The sequence below is a fragment of the Triticum dicoccoides genome, chromosome 2A (genome assembly GCF_002162155.2).
Source record: "Triticum dicoccoides isolate Atlit2015 ecotype Zavitan chromosome 2A, WEW_v2.0, whole genome shotgun sequence".
NCBI lineage: Eukaryota > Viridiplantae > Streptophyta > Magnoliopsida > Poales > Poaceae > Triticum > Triticum dicoccoides.
This window is the reverse complement of record NC_041382.1, coordinates 744,742,381-744,758,721: the sequence shown is the minus strand read 5'-3', so window position 1 is coordinate 744,758,721 and position 16,341 is coordinate 744,742,381. Positions and strand designations below refer to the sequence as shown.

At 45.9% G+C, this 16,341-nt stretch overlaps 1 pseudogene; it reads right to left on the bottom strand.

Moving 5' to 3' along the window:
* Positions 1 to 343: 343 nt before the first annotated feature.
* On the bottom strand, positions 344 to 10,364 carry LOC119358284 (annotated as a pseudogene).
* Between the last annotated feature and the right edge of the window lie 5,977 nt (positions 10,365 to 16,341).

The window sequence follows — 16,341 nt, the reverse complement described above, 5'->3', positions numbered from 1 at the left end:
CTAGGAGGAGGATATGTACTAAGGCCTTCACCACAAGTACTAGTGGAGGACGCTAAATGTATAGGCCATCGTCTACTCGTGCATAAAGAGGATGAACAACATATGATCTTTGATCTGAAAGAAGACAAGGTTGATGTCGATGATAAGCAAGTACAAGTGGAGGAAGACAATAGAATAAGACTTACTAATATATAATACAAACTTACCTTACATCACTTTTTGTGCTTTCACATGAGTTCCCCCGGTATCTTGTATTGTCACAATACTTATCTCTCCCTTGCATGTTTTTAGTAGTAACTTTTGGTCCCATACAACGAAACCGATTATTGAGTCTTGATTTGTATCAACTGTTGACGTTCCTTTCCAAAACTAATGTTTTTGTAGGACTATTATTATGTCCTTCTATTGGGGGCATACATAAATATTTGAACCACGTTTCTCCTAGAAAGGGGGAGAAGTGTATGTTTCATTTTCCAGAGAAGCCTTTTGATCTTTCAAAACCATAGCGATTGTTCCTGGAACTTGGTTGCAATATGGCACACAACTCATGACTAGGAGTAGAACCGCTAGGTGGCCTCAAGTGTTGTAAACCCGCAATAATATATTCAGTCTCAAGTCAATCGCTAAACATCAAATGTTGTTGGTCAGGAGAAATACTGTGGTTGTTTCCATGATTTATTAATGCTTGAAATATTCTGGTGCAAAATTGGGAGGGCGTTGGCAAATCAAGCCTTGATCTCCTGCGCAAGAAGGATGCCAATGAAAGATGCCTTGACATTCTGGGGCATGAGAAGGATGTCGAGGATGTAACCCTTCACCTAGTAGTTTGGTTGAGGATGTCAAGCATGTAATCGTCACCTAGTAGTCCATGAGGAGGATATGAACAATATGATCCTTGCTCCGCTAGTACCAGAGGAGGACGCCAGAAATATAGGCCATCATCTACTGTGCATGAAGAGGATGAAGAGGGTATAATCATGATCTGAAACAAGAGGAGGAAGATATCATTGATAAGCAAGTACCAAAGGAGGACAATGATAGAATAAAACTTACAATTATGCGGTCTAATAGATAATACAAGCATACCATATATCACTTCTTGTGCTACAACACGAGTTGCCCCGGTTTCTTGTATTGCCACAATAATTATCTCTCACTTGCATGTGTTTAGTGGTTGTCGGTGTCAAAACCGGCGGATCTCGGGTAGTGGGTCCCGAACTATGCGTCTAGGCCGGATGGTAACAGGAGGCAGGGAACACGATGTTTTACCCAGGTTCGGGCCCTCTTGATGGAGTTAAAACCCTACGTCCTGCTTGATTAATATTGATGATATGGGTAGTACAAGAGTAGATCTACCACGAGATCAAGGAGGCTAAACCCTAGAAGCTAGCCTATGGTATGATTGTTGTCTATGGAGTTGATTGCCTACGGATTACAACCCTCTGGTTTATATAGACACCGGATAGGGTTAGGGTTACATAGAGTCGGTTACAATGGTAGGAGATCTTGAATATCCACATCGCCAAGCTTGCCTTCCACGCCAAGGAAAGTCCCATCCGGACACGGGACGAAGTCTTCAATCTTGTATCTTCATAGTACAGGAGTCCGGCTGAAGGTATAGTCCGGCCACCCGAACACCCCCTAATCCAGGACTCCCTCAGTAGCCCCTGAACCAGGCTTCAATGACGACGAGTCCGACGTGCAAATTGTCTTCGGCATTGCAAGGCGGGTTCCTCCTCCAAGTCCTTCATAGAAGATTGCAAACACCAAGATTAGTGTCCGGCTCTGCAAAATAAGCTTCCACATATTGCCATAGAGAGAATAATATTAACACAAATCAAATCTGCTGACATATTCCGCGGTGCGTCATCACACTACAGCCAAGTCCTTCACTCGAATCGTTTTCATTTTTCCACCTCTGCATGTTTTGCGAGGCGGTTTCCTTGGCACGTCTTGTCAAAGCAGAGATCGTGCACCCCCCTTTTATGGGATTCTCATCAATACGGACGTGGGTAACCCAATCGTGCCCGTTAGCATGTTTTCTCGATTAAAGGAGAGTCCCAAACGGTTACGGGGAGGGCTCCTGGTATTCAACCTCTTATAAAGAGACCAGGGCCTTACTCTTTTTCTCCAATCCCAAAATGAGTTCGCCCGTCGCCTCGAGTTCCAACACCCTAGGCTCCAGATTCCGGGCGCCTCAGACCTTCGACAATGTCCGGTTCCGACCTTCAAGGCCAATGGATGCCCTCCTCCGTCACGGAGGAGGACGTGCTAAAGTTGAGAGAGGCTAAGTTCTTGACCGCCGAAATTTCGCACAGGTTGCCTGCTCAAAGGCAGGCTATCCCCAATCCTCAGCCCGGTGAGAGCGTAGTGTTCGTGTCTCACTTCCTTCGGGGGTTAGGCTTCCCGATGGATCCCTTTGTGAGGGGACTACTGTTTTATTACGGGCTGGAATTTCACGACTTAGCTCCGGAGTCCATCCTCCATATCTCCTCATTTATCGTTGTATGTGAAGCGTTCCTCCGTGTTACCCCTCACTTCGAATTATGGCTCAAGACTTTCAAAGTGGAGCCGAAGATGATCAAGGGACGGCACGCAGAGTGCGGAGGTGCTGTTATAAGTAAAAATGCTGATGCTCCATGGCCCGAGGGCTCTTTTAAAGAGGAGCTAGGCTTGTGGCAACGAGAGTGGTTTTATATCACCACTCCCCGGAGCACCAAGTGGGTGGCGCTTCCTGCCTTTCGCTCGGGTCCCCCACCACGGCTAGCGTCGTGGGTTAACAGAGGCTTAGATTGGGGTTTTCCCAAAGACGTGCCCTTGTTACAGGGACGAATTAAGGATCTCTTGGAAGGAGACCTCAGCTTGGTCAAGGTGACACAGGTCATGCTGATTCGCCGAATATTGCCCGGCAAACGTCGCCCCCTTCGCATGTGGGAGTTTAATCCAGAGGGACCGCGAGCTCTTCAGAACTTTATGGGCGCAATGCCCGTGGAGATGTATAGACTGTTCTACGGATCACAAGAGATGTGTCCGGATTTAACCAAGGACGCAGGCCTAAGCTGCAATCGCCCGGATACTCAAGTAAGCAACCTAGTTCCCAGACCTTCTATCCGTATAATTGTCATAAACTTGCCCCTAAAAGAGCCGTCCTTTTAAACAGGAGTGGATAGCGAAGGCAAAGTTGATCAGGTGTCCGGCTCCCCTTCCCGAAACCAGGCCGGATCCCGTGCTGGTAAGGATGCTGGAGATAATGCCTTTGGAGGGAAGCAAGGGGGAGGACAAGGAAACTATGGCCTCCTCGAAAGAGGCTGCTCCGAAGGGAGGAACCGACAATTCCTCTCCTAAGGGGAAGAAGAGAGCCGCCTCTGACGACCCAGAAACCATGGCCTCGAAGCGGGGGGAAAAATCCTCGTCAGAGGGTCCGATGCCGGGAGTTCCTCGGCCGGACTACGCCCTCAAGGGGATCAGCCCTCCAGCGAGCCGTAAGTAGAGAAAGATTTTCCTTTTGAGGGATGAGGGAAATCCTTAATTTAGATCTGAGAAGATTAACCGAATTTTTACCTTGTAGATCGGACCTTAGCCCTTCTCCGTAGAGCTCGTCTTCGGGGGATCTCCTTCTGGAGATGATGGAGAGCGGGACGCCTCCCCCTACCGTGCCGCCTAGCGAGGCGGGCGACCCTGAGGTGTCATCGCGGAGGGTTTCTCCGAATCCGGCAGGGGCGGAAGATAGCTATGTGGCCCCCCGAGGTTCTCCGCGTCCGGCCTTCGAAAGAGGTCGTGGGACAAGTCCGGCACCGTCTGGTGCTCGGCCGGAGGAGCTAAAGATTCTGCTGGGGCGAGCTTCTATCTCGGAGGAGCACCGTGCATTGATGGGCACGGTGATTGAAAGGATCTCATCCGCAGAGAGCGGATTGCATGAGGCCGTCAAAAGTTTACTGGCGGGTTTTGAGGTACATTAGATAATGTACACTTTTGTCAGCTGCGCATGAATAAGATGCGCCCTGTGTAGATAGTAGCCCCTGAGACTCTGCGCGCCGTCAGAAATGACGGCACGCGGAGGATCATAATTCCAGGTCTAAGATGTCGCCTTTGAATGTAGGCGGCAGGGTGTCCGGAATCGAGCCGAACTGATGATTTTGCCGAACTAAAGCGGCAACTGGACGTGGCAGATGCCGACGTCGCGCTTGTCAACAAGCGGCTTGATGAGGCTCAAGGTATGTAATTCCTCGGGCGGCATCAGGTAAGAAGAGTTTTATGCCAGTGTCTTACGATGTGTGTGCTTGACGCAGATGGTGCGGCTGCCGTGGAGAGTCTTAGGGCAGAACTTGCCCGAGCTAAAGAACAAGCGAGAGAAAGTGATGCAGCTGCCAAGAAAGCCCTTGAAGAGCTGAGAGTCCAACAGGCTACTCATTGCCGAAGCAAGGAAGAGATGGTCGAGATGGCCGAAAAGTTAAAGAGTGCTGCAGACCGTTGCAGACTTCTTGAGAAAGAAGACCAGGTGAAACAGACGGACTTAGAGAAGGCCGTTGCCAATGCCAAGGACGCGCGCTCTGCGATGAGAGCTGCGAAGGAGGAGCTGCATCAGGCCGAACAGATTGCGGCTGGAAAGCCCTTTATGCTGCGAAGGAAATTTTGCGATCCGAAGTTTGCTCCGTTGGACCGGATGTGGAGTGTGGAGGATACCTATCTGGATTTGGCAGCGAGTGCTGCTGATGCGACCGAACACTTTCGAGATCAGAAAGACCACGAAGTGGAAAAGCTTTTCTAGTCGCAGTTTCACAATCTAGAGCATCCGCTGGCAGTGGACGATCGTTTGGCTCAATAGGCCGAACTGAATAGGTTGTCCGGACTCGCCATGAAGTACGTCATGGGTCATCTGTGGCCGGGGAGATCGGAGCCGAAGAGTTATTTCAGCTTGGTGCAGCAATTCCTTGACGCGGTGTCGCGTATTAATGCAATAAAGAGGTCAGCATGCATAGAGGGCGCAAGGATGGCTCTTGCCGGTGTCAAGACATACTGGGCAGAGATGGAGACCACCATTGTTGCGTCCCGAGATTCGGACAAAAGCCGAGTACCCTCCGAGCACTATTTTCAGGAAGTTCTTGAAGGCGCTCGTGTAATAGAGACGCAGTGCTCGAAAGATGCTATGTTATGATAGCATATGTAATTATAAAGTAATATTTTGATAAACTGTAGTGGCCTTTTTATACTTGTACCTTCAAGTATTGGGAACACCTCCTGTGCGGCCGTTTTAAGATATATATATACAAAATCTGAAAGATGGCAGTCGTTGGCTTCAGCCCCCACGCACATAGTGCGGGGGTGCTCGCAGAAGACGCATTTTCACACTTAACCCGACGTCTTGGTCCTACAAAGGAGGTGATAGCGCAGCGGGCCAGGCAACCGGACTATAATGCTTTAACACTTTCACTTAGCCATAGGAGCTTGACAGTGAGACTATTTAGGTAGCCCCTTGGTGGCGACTGCGCTCGCCCGAGTTCGGGGCGCGTATGTGCCTGACCGGGAAACGGCCCTTCGTTAAAGCGGAGGAATCCGATAGATTTCGATAGGTCATCGAGTGGCTGACCAGTCTCACGCTACATCATGACAGTCAGTTTTCGGCTTTCTCTACTCAGGTGCTCACCCGGCCGAACCGGGGCACAATCGTAGTAGTTCTCCTGGTGCTACCTTAGCCGATAGAGCGGAACGTAAGTTAGCCGAACTCAGGAGCCGGGCAACCCAACATGTGACCAAAGACATGATTCGGAGCCGATGCATATAATGCCAATACTCGCGACGCCGAACACTCCCTAAGGTGTTCGGTCTTTATGAGTGCGGGCGAAACAACACTCTTTATTAAAAAAGCCCCTAGTGTCCAGGTACGTGCAAAAATTATGATGTGGCCACATGCCAAGACGCCAGCCTCCTCCTTGGTTATATCAGAAAAAACCAGGGGATGTGTAGTAACAAGAGACAGTAAAAAAGGTTTACGCAGGGTCTTAATCTAAAAAGAATCCTTTAGGACGGGTCCCTACTGCACGTCTGCGCCTGTGTCTCCGTTGTGCCGTATCCTGGACGGGCGCCACACGACGTTCATCTGTAAAAGAGAGAAACTGAGTTGAAAACGGGTCGTGCCGAAAAAGTTGAAAATAAACAAAGTATAAAGTAAAATATATAAGATTGAGCTTTATTGTCTCTTATTGTATATGCGTGGAGCCCCTAGTGCGGGGGTATATGGCCACTAGGCCTGCATCAATGATGATTTTGCACCGAACTCGTCTATCTGCGTTCGTGGTCTTGAATGACCTATTTCGAAGTATTTTGGCTGGTGAGGGCATTTTGCTGTGGGGCTGTCAAAGTGGCCGCATAGTCCTCTGCTTGGGGAGGCGCACTTTAGTGCTTCCCCTTCAAAGAGATGATGCCTCGTGGACCGGGCATCTTAAGCGTAAGAGATGCATAATGCGGTATTATGTTAAAGCGAGCGAAAGCTTCGCGTCCCAGTAGTGCTTGATAGCGACTTGAGAACGGGACGATATGGAAGGTCAGCTTTTCGCGGCGGAGGTTATCGGCAGAGCCGAATATGACTTCGAGCCAGAGGAAACCCATACAATGGGTGTCCGGACCAGGTATTACCCCTTGAAAGGAGGTTTTGCTGCGGCGGATTCTTGCTGGGTTTATCCCCATGTGCTAGATTGTATCCTGATATATCAGGTTTAGTCCACTGCCGCCGTCCATAAGGACATTTGAAAACTGGAGTCCGCCAATTATTGGATCGAGTATCAAGGCAGTCCAGCCTACATTCTTGATACTTCTAGAATAATCTAGCTGATCGAAGATGATCGGTTTTGATAACCAATTGCAGGACCCTCTGGGGATGGGCCGTGTGGTGCGTACCTTTACGGGCGCCGCATGTTTTGTTATGTGAAGTGAGTTCACTGTTTTTACTTCTTGTGGGAAGTTCCTTTGTTTCCTGGTGCTCTGCTTTTGGGGTTCGTCCTCGTCTTCGCTTGGTGTGTCGAGCCCCTTGTGTTCGGCATTAAGTCTGCCGGATTGTTTGAAAACCCAACAATCTCTGTGGGTATGGTTAGCAGGCTTCCCGGGAGTACTGTGTATCTGACATATCCTGTCCAGGATTTTATTTAGGTTGGATGGATCGTCCCTGTTGTCCTGGGGGGACGATTTTGCCTGATTTTGTCATGAGCCTTTGAATCCTGCATTGACTGTCGTGCTCTTCGGACTTTTGTCCTTAGTCCAGCGACGGTCCTTGTTGTGTCGCGGTTTTCCGTTTCCATCCCTAGTTTCGGATGTACTTGGGTCGCTGGGGCTGCACCTTGCCAACCAGCTGTCCTCCCCTGCACAAAAGCAGGTCATGAGGCTTGTTAGTGCGGCCATTGTTCTTGGCTTTTCTTGGCCGAGGTGTCTGGCGAGCCATTCGTCTCGGACGTTATGCCTGAAAGCTGCTAAGCCTTCGGCGTCCGGACAGTCGACTATCTGATTCTTTTTAGTGAGGAATCTATTCTAGAACTGCCGAGCTGATTCTCCGGGTTGTTGAGTTATGTGACTAAGATCGTCTGCATCCGGAGGGCGGACATAGGTCCCTTGGAAGTTTGCTCGGAAAGCATCCTCGAGCTCTTCCCAGCTTCCAATTGTGTTTTTGGGAAGGCTTTTAAGCCAATGCCGGGCTAGCCCTTTAAGCTTAAGGGGTAAATATTTTATGGCGTGGAGATCATCTCCTCTAGCCATGTGTATGTGGAGGATATAGTCCTCAATCCAAACTCCAGGGTCTGTTGTTCCATCATATGCCTCTATGTTTACGGGTTTGAATCCCTCTGGGAATTCATAGTCCAGGACCTCATCGGTGAAACATAGGGGGTGTGCGGCGCCCCTGTATTTGGGTGTGCCGGATTCTGATGATGGCTTCATAGCGTTGCTTACGAGAGCTTGCTTTCTTGGCCCATAAATGGACCTGACTGGGCCATGATGCGAATCCTTAAGTGGGTCGCATGCCGATTTAGGTGCGGTGCCGCTTGCCGCTTTATGGGGTCGTCTATCCGACCGTATGGCTTTCTCATTTTTTGAATGCGAGGGCTCTAGGGCCTCTTCATCGAATTCAGGCAGTAGCTTTCTTTTCGGATAGCTTTTAGTGCGGCGACTATCGCCGTATTTATCTGTGGTATTGATTACTTTGCTCCCTCTAATCCGGAGTGCATCTTCCGCTATTTTTAGCTTCCGCTCTGCTTTTTTAGGCTGCGTGCAGTTGCAACGAGCCTCACGTGGAGATTCTTCTGCTCCGTAGGTTTATCCGGAGTGAGGTCGTCCGGAATGCCGTTTTCGCCGGAGGAGGGATGTTCGGTTTCTCTATCCGTGTTGCCCTGTTCGGACGGTTGCTCTAAGGCCTGCTCGTCGTCTACCGGCTCGTCCTGCTCTATGGCTGGGTTTTTGTCGAGGCGGGGCTTGGGTCGGCGTTTACGCCGACGCTTTGATTGCTTTTCGGGGAGTCGATCTCCCGTCCCATCCCCTTTTTCCTCGTTGTCGCTTCCCTTAGGGGTGTCCACCATGTACATATCGTGAGATGAGGTGGCTGTCCAATGCCCTATGGGCATTAGTTCGTCGGTATCTCCTGTATCATCATCCATGCTGTCGATGTCTCCGGAGTCGAAGTTGAGCACGTCGTTTAAATTGTCGACAGTGGCTACCAAGTGGGTGGTGGGTGGGCTTTGAATTTGTTCATCCTCCGTATCCCATCCTCGCTGACCGTAGTTCGTCCAGGGCTCTCCTGACAAAGAGAGAGACTTGAGAGAGTTCAAGATATCGCCAAAAGGCGAGTGCTGAAAGATGTCTGCGGCGGTGAACTCCATTATCGGCGCCCAATCGGATTCGATCGGCAGGGGCGCAGGGGGTTCGGAGTTCGGAAAGGAGTTCGGATCCTCGGAGTCACGGATCATGCAGAGCGCGGGGCTAGCGTTTGGCTCGATCACTTTTGAGATCGAAGCCCCCAACGTGACGTCCAACCGCTCATCCTCGATTGGCGCAATAGGCTCCGAGTTAGGGGTCGGAACCGATGCGTGTGCGGCCTACAGGACACTGTCCGGAAGCAGAGCTAGATCATGCCCCTCGAGGTAGTGCGGCGCGCTTGGCCGTGGCTCGAACCCGTCGAAGATCAAGTCTCCGCGGATGTCGGCCGTATAGTTTAAGCTTCCAAACCTGACTTGATGGCCAGGGGCGTAGCTTTCGATCTGCTCCAGGTGGCCGAGCGAATTGGCCCGCAGAGCGAAGCTGCCGAAGACGAAGATCTGTCCGGGGAGAAAAGTCTCACCCTGGACCGTATCGTTGTTGATGATCAAAGGAGCCATCGGGCCTAAAGGCGACGACACAGAGGAACTCTCAATGAAAGCACCAATGTCGGTGTCAAAACCGGCGGATCTCGGGTAGTGGGTCCCGAACTGTGCGTCTAGGCCGGATGGTAACAGGAGGCAGGGAGCACGATGTTTTACCCAGGTTCAGGCCCTCTTGATGGAGGTAAAACCCTACGTCCTGCTTGATTAATATTGATGATATGGGTAGTACAAGAGTAGATCTACCACGAGATCAAGGTGGCTAAACCCTAGAAGCTAGCCTATGGTATGATTGTTGTCTATGGAGTTGATTGCCTACGGACTACAACCCTCCGGTTTATATAGACACCAGATAGGGTTAGGGTTACATAGAGTCGGTTACAATGGTAGGAGATCTTGAATATCCGCATCGCCAAGCTTGCCTTCCACGCCAAGGAAAGTCCCATCCGGACACGGGACGAAGTCTTCAATCTTGTATCTTCATAGTCCAGGAGTCCGGCTGAAGGTATAGTCCGGCCACCCGAACACCCCCTAATCCAGGACTCCCTCAGTGGTGATTTTTGGTCTAGTACAACGAGAAGGATTATTGGGTCTTGGTTTGCATCAACTGGTGATGTGCCTTTCCAAGAGAAAGCAAGTACCAAATGAGGACAATGATAGAATAAGACTTACAATTATGTGGTCTAACAGATAATACAAACTTACCATATATCAATTCCTTTGCTTCCACATGATTTCCCCCGGTTTTGTGTATTGTCACAATACTTATGTCTCAATTGCTTGTTTTTAGTGTTGATTTTTGGTTCCGTATAAGGAAACCGATTGTTGGGTCTTGGTTTGTATCCACTGTTAGCGTGCCTTTCCAAAGGCCATATTTTTCGAGGACTGTTATTATGTCCTTCTCTTCGGGACATACATAAGTATATGATCCATTTTTTCCTAGAAAGGTACAAAAGTGTGTGTTTCATTTTCTAGAGAAGCCTTCTGATCTTTCCAAACCATACCAATTGTTGACCCTGGGTGCGACATGGGACACAACTCATGACAAGGAGTAGAACAGCTAGGTGGACTCAAGTTTTGTGAAGCTGCTACAATATAGTCAGTCTCCAATCATTCGCTAAATATCCAATGTTGTTTGTCAGGAGAAATATTGATGTTGTTTCCATGACCTATTAAGGGCATAAAATATTCTAGCGCAAAACTGGGAGCACGATGGGAAATGAAGCCTTTATCTCCCGCACAATGAGGATGCAAATGAGAGATGCCTTGACATTCTGCGCATGAGGAGGATGTTGAGGATGTATCCCTTGACCTAGAAGTTCAGTTGAGGATGACGAACATGTAAGTTTCCACCTAATAATTTTGGAGGAGGATGTGTACTAAGGCTTTCTCCACAAGTACTAGTGGAGGACGCTAAAAGTATAGGCCATCGTCTACTCGTGCATCAAGAGGATGAACAACATATGAGTGTTGATCTTAATGAAGACAAGGTTGATGTCCATGATAAGCAAGTACCAGAGGAGGAAGACAATAGAATACGACTTACTAACATATAATACAAACTTACCTTATATCACTTCTTGTGCTTTCACATGAGTTCCCCCGGTATCTTGTATTGTCACAATACTTATCTCTCCTTATATGTGTTTAGCAGTGATTTTTGGTCTCATACAATGAAAGCGATTATTGAGTCTTGGTTTGTATCAGCTATTGACGTTCCTTTCCAAAACCCATGTTTTGATAGGACTATTATTATGTCCTTTTATCCGGGACATACATAAATATATGAACCACTTTTTTTCTAGAAAAGGGGAGAAGTGTATGTTTCATTTTCCAGAGAAGCCTTCTGATCTTTCAAAACCATAGCGATTGTTCCTGGACCTTGGGTGCAATATGGGACAGAACTCATGACCAGGAGTAGAACCGCTAGAACCGCTAGGTGGCCTCAAGTGTTGTGAACCTGCAATAATATAGTCGGTCTTAAGTCATTCGCTAAACATTAAATTTTGTTAGTCAGCAGAAATATCGCGGTTGTTTCCATGCTTTATTAAGGCTTGAAATATTCTGGTGCAAAATCGGTAGGGCGATGGGAAATCAAGCGTTGATCTCCTGCGCAAAAAGGATGTGAATGAAAGACTCCTTGACATTCTGGGGCATGAGAAGGATGTCGAGGATGTAACCCTTGACCGAGTAGTTTGGTTGAGGATGTCAAGCATGTAATCATCACCTAGTACTCCATAAGGAGGATATGAACAATATGATCCTTACACTGCTAGTACCAGAGGAGGACGCCAGAAATATAGGCCATCATCTACTATGCATGAAGAGGATGACGAGGGTATATTCATTGATCTGAAACATGAGGAGGAGGATGCCATTGATAAGCAAGTACCAAATGATGACAACGATAGAATACGACTTACAATTATGTGGTCTAATAGATAATACTAACATAACACATATCACTTCTTGTGCTTCAACACCAGTTACGCCGGCTTCTTGTATTGTCACAATAATTATCTCCCACTTGCATGTGTTTAGTGGTGATTTTTGGTCCAGTACAACGAAGAGGATTATTGGTTCTTGGTTTGTATCAACTGGTGATGTGCCTTTCCAAAAGCAAGCAAGTACCAAAGGAGTACACCAATAGAATAAGACATACAATTATGTGGTCTAACAGATAATACAAAATTAGCACATATCACTTGTGCTTCCACATGACTTCCCCGGTTTCTTGTATTGTCACAATACTTATCTCTCGCTTCCTTGTTTTTGGTGTTGATTTTCAGTTCCGAATAAGGAAACCGATTATTGGGTCTTGGTTTGTATCAACTATTAGCGTGCCTTTCCAAACGCCATATTTTCCAATGACTATTAATACGCCTTTCTCTCTGGGACATACATAAGTATATGATCCATTTTTCTCCTAGAAAGGGAGAAAAGTGTATGTTTCATTTTCTAGAGAAGCCTTCCGATCCTTCCAAACCATACCAATTGTTGACCCTGGGCGTGACATGGGACACAACTCACAACGAGGAGTAAAACCACTAGGTGGACTCAAGTGTTGTGAAGCTGCTATAATATAGTCGGTCTCAAGTCATTCGCTAAACATCCAATGTTGTTGGTGAGGAGAAATATCATTCTTGTTTCCATGATCTATTAAGGGCATAAAATATTCTAGCGCAAAACTGGGAGCACGATGGCAAATGAAGCCTTTATCTCCCGCTCAAGGAGGATGCCAATGAGAGATGCCTTCACATTCTGGGCATGAGGAGGATGACGAGGATGTATCCCTTGACTTGGTAGTTCAGTTAAGGATGACGAACATGTAAGTTGTCACCTAATAGTCTAGGAGGAGGATATGTACTAAGGCCTTCTCCACAAGTACTAGTGGAGGACGCTAAAAGTATGTGCCATCGTCTACTCATGCACAAAGAGGATGAAAAGCATATCATCGTTGATCTGAAAGAAGACAAGGTTGATGTCCAAGATAAGCAAGTACCATAGGAGGAATACAATAGAATAAGACCTACTAACATATAATACAAACTTACCTTATATCATTTCTGTCAGCGTTCTGGGATCGAGGGTACCCAGACCTGCCTGCATGCGACCCAGCGCATGGGCCCCATCAATGGCCCTGTACGGCCCATCTACAACAACTCTAAGGCAAGACCCTCGTGAGGCAAACAACACCATGACCTCTAGAGGAGCGGCCTCCCCAGGCTGCCTCCAGAGGGGCAGAGACTTCTATGCAGGTACCTAGCCTCACGAGGCTGCGGTGAGGTGAACTATATGACTACCAAGGCCAGGCGGGCGCCAGCGGGTGTAGAGGAGACAGTTTCCTCTTCAGTGCTAAGGGAGCAAGGGCAGGCGCAGGTTCCTGAGGAAGGACCCAAAGCTTTCCTTTTCGGTGCAACGAGACCAAGGCCACGAGCTCGTCAGGACGGATGTCATCGCCGAGCCCACCGTTGCGTCATGGCCAGAAGCTTTGCAGGTGAAGACCACCTTTTGTCAAGATAAGATGTACTCCCTGCCCCCCTTAAAAATTGGCCGTTGTGGAATCCCTTCCCGCCTAAGCTATGAGGGAAGAGGACCAAGACCACTATAAATATGGGTTGGCCACCACCATAGAAGGGGATCTGAGATCGAACCCTTGGCCAATCCACCCTCTCCACTCGAGCCCTCGCGAGGCAACTCATCCACTGTACTAGTTTATCCTCTACCTCATCGTGAGGCCAATGCACCAAAAGCAGGAGTGGGGTTTTACACCCCAAGGTGGCCCGAACCTGGGTAAATCTCTGTGTTGTTCCCTTCCACATGATCCAGCGTACTCGTCGAGATCAGGTCATGTGCATGGCGGGCTAGCGTTGTTGGAGAGCGAGATCCTTCGTTCATGCCCCTGAGCTCGAACCTTCATGCACTACAAAAAAGACACCTGCGTGACATTGTGGGCCAAACGAACTTTTTTCTGTCATGCTTATGACACTTCTATGACGATAATTGTGACAAAACCCGGTATCATCATAGATGTGGTGAGCTCCTATTTCTATGACGAAAAATCATGAGAGAAAATGGGCTTTTCGTCCTAGGAGGGCCGAAGACGCACCGGTATGACATTCTTTGGGCGGTCCATGCCAGAAAAAATTGTGGTAGAAGCGAGGGCGAGGAAAATTTCAAGAAATTCCCAATTACGATGGGTGGTCGAGCCCGAGCAATCCACAGAGGGATTGCGTGTTTCTCTCATACACGTATAGCATGGGTGCGAGGCGTTGGACTCTAAGTTCACTGAACCCTCGCATTAGCTACGTTACTGAATGCCAGCGAGACGTTCGCTTATTGAACCCAAGCGATTGCACTAGCTACGTTACTGAACCCGGGCGATCGGTCCCTTGTGGTTAACTGAACCCGATAGATTCCTTCGCTACTGCTGTTAACTGAACCCGAGCGATTCCTTTGCTATTGCTACTAACTGAACCCCTCTCTCCTGCAAACCATCGGTTATTTTGCCGGATGGCCCGGTTCGGGGGATCTTCTTTCTTTTCTTCTCACTTCTTTTTCTTTTTTCTATTTCATTTTTTTCTTTTTCCAATGTTATTTTTATTTGGAATGGTTTATTGTGGTTTTTATTCTTTTTTCTTTTGCTAAATTGAATGAATTTTTTTTCAAAATCAATGAACCTTTTCAAATAAATGTAATTTTTTCAAAGTCAATGAACTTTTTTTCAAAACCAGTAAAGTTTTTTGAAAAAAGATGAGATCTTCTCAAATCGAATCAGGGTGTTACAAAATGATGAACTTTTGCAAGAATGATTATTTTTTGTCAAAATTGATGAACTTTTTCCATTTGAGATGAACATTTTCCAAATTCAGTGGATTTTTATAAAATTCGATGAACTATTTTCCAAAATTGATGTTTTTTTTCATAATTGGCGATTTTTTGTCAAAATCGATGAAAATTTTCAATTTGATAAACTTATTTTCAAAATTGATAAACCTTTTCAAATTTGTGGCCAATGGCCATAGCGAACCTAAAGGAAAACCCAACGATTCTCGTTTTTCTAAAGGGATCAAGCGATCCTTTTTTTGGGACCTCCTATGCGAAGCATTTTGCGTCGTACAAGAGGTCGACGCACAAGGTAGCCGCGCGGTTAGGCCGGCCCACCGACGCGAAAGCTCTTTGTGTTTCCTACAGCGCGATCTAAAAAACCCCGAAAAACAAAAGATCACGCAAGCATTCGATCCCACGACCTCAATCGCTTTGGACTATTTGGGCGCCAGCCATTAGCTGCTCCACAAATTAGAACCTAAATGTGAAGGCACCACAACGTACAAGAACACCCAGCAGGGTTGAGATTTGGAAACATTTTCAAAAAAAATCTTGAAAACTACAAATAATTTCGAAAAGTCACAGTTTTCTTTTAACATTCCAAAAAAATAGACAAAATGTGAGAAAATTACGTTATTCCAACTTTTTCTAAAAGAATAATTTTGAGAAATTGAACATTATTTGAAATACGGAATTTTTCCTTATTAGGAGAAATAGGTTTGGAAACGGGAAATACTTTTTTAAAATATTGAACATTATTTGAAACAAGAACATTTTTCCTTAAAATGAGAACTAGTTTTGAAAACGGGAAATATTTTCTAAAAATCTTAAACATTATTTGAAACACGAGCATTTTTAAAAAATTGTGAACAAATTTCACAAAACGTAAACATCTTTTGAAATTTATAAATTTTTTTGGAACAAGAATATCTTATGACATTGTGAATGAATTTTGAAAGCAAGATTTCTTTTTTGAATTTCCTGAACATTTTCTAAAAAAAAGCATTTTATGTAATTGGGAACAAATTTGAAAAGGAGAACATTTTGTTGAAACACGAACATTTTTGGGAGTTGTGATTTTTTTTTGAAAAACAAGAACATTTTTTTGAAAACATGAACATATCCAAATTTGAGAAAATAGAACAATTTTTTAAAATTCCACGAACAGTTTTCAAAAACAAACATTTATTAAAAATTGTAAATAAATTGTGAAAACAAGAATATTTTTTGAAACACCAATATTTTTTAAAATTTTCAACAAATCACAAAACGAGAACATATTCTGAAATCCCAAACTAACATTTGAAATTATCAAACAAAAAAACAGGAAAAGGGAAAAAAATTATCAAAAATAAAATATTTTTGAAATTTGGAACGTGATTTTATTCTTGGAAAAATTAAATATTTTTTGAAGACTAAAATTTCTAATCTCTGAACAAATTTATAAAATTTCGAAAATTTTAAGAAACGCAAACATTTTTAAAAAGGAAAAAAATTCAAAGGGAGAACATTTTTAAACTTACGACTTTTAGAATGCAAACATTTTTAACATACAAGAAAAGAATTAATAATTTATTTTTTAAAATTTCGGACAATGTTTTGAAATGCGAACATATTTTGAAATTCAATGAACAATTTTTGAATGCGCAAACACATCTTGAAAACATGTTATTTTTTA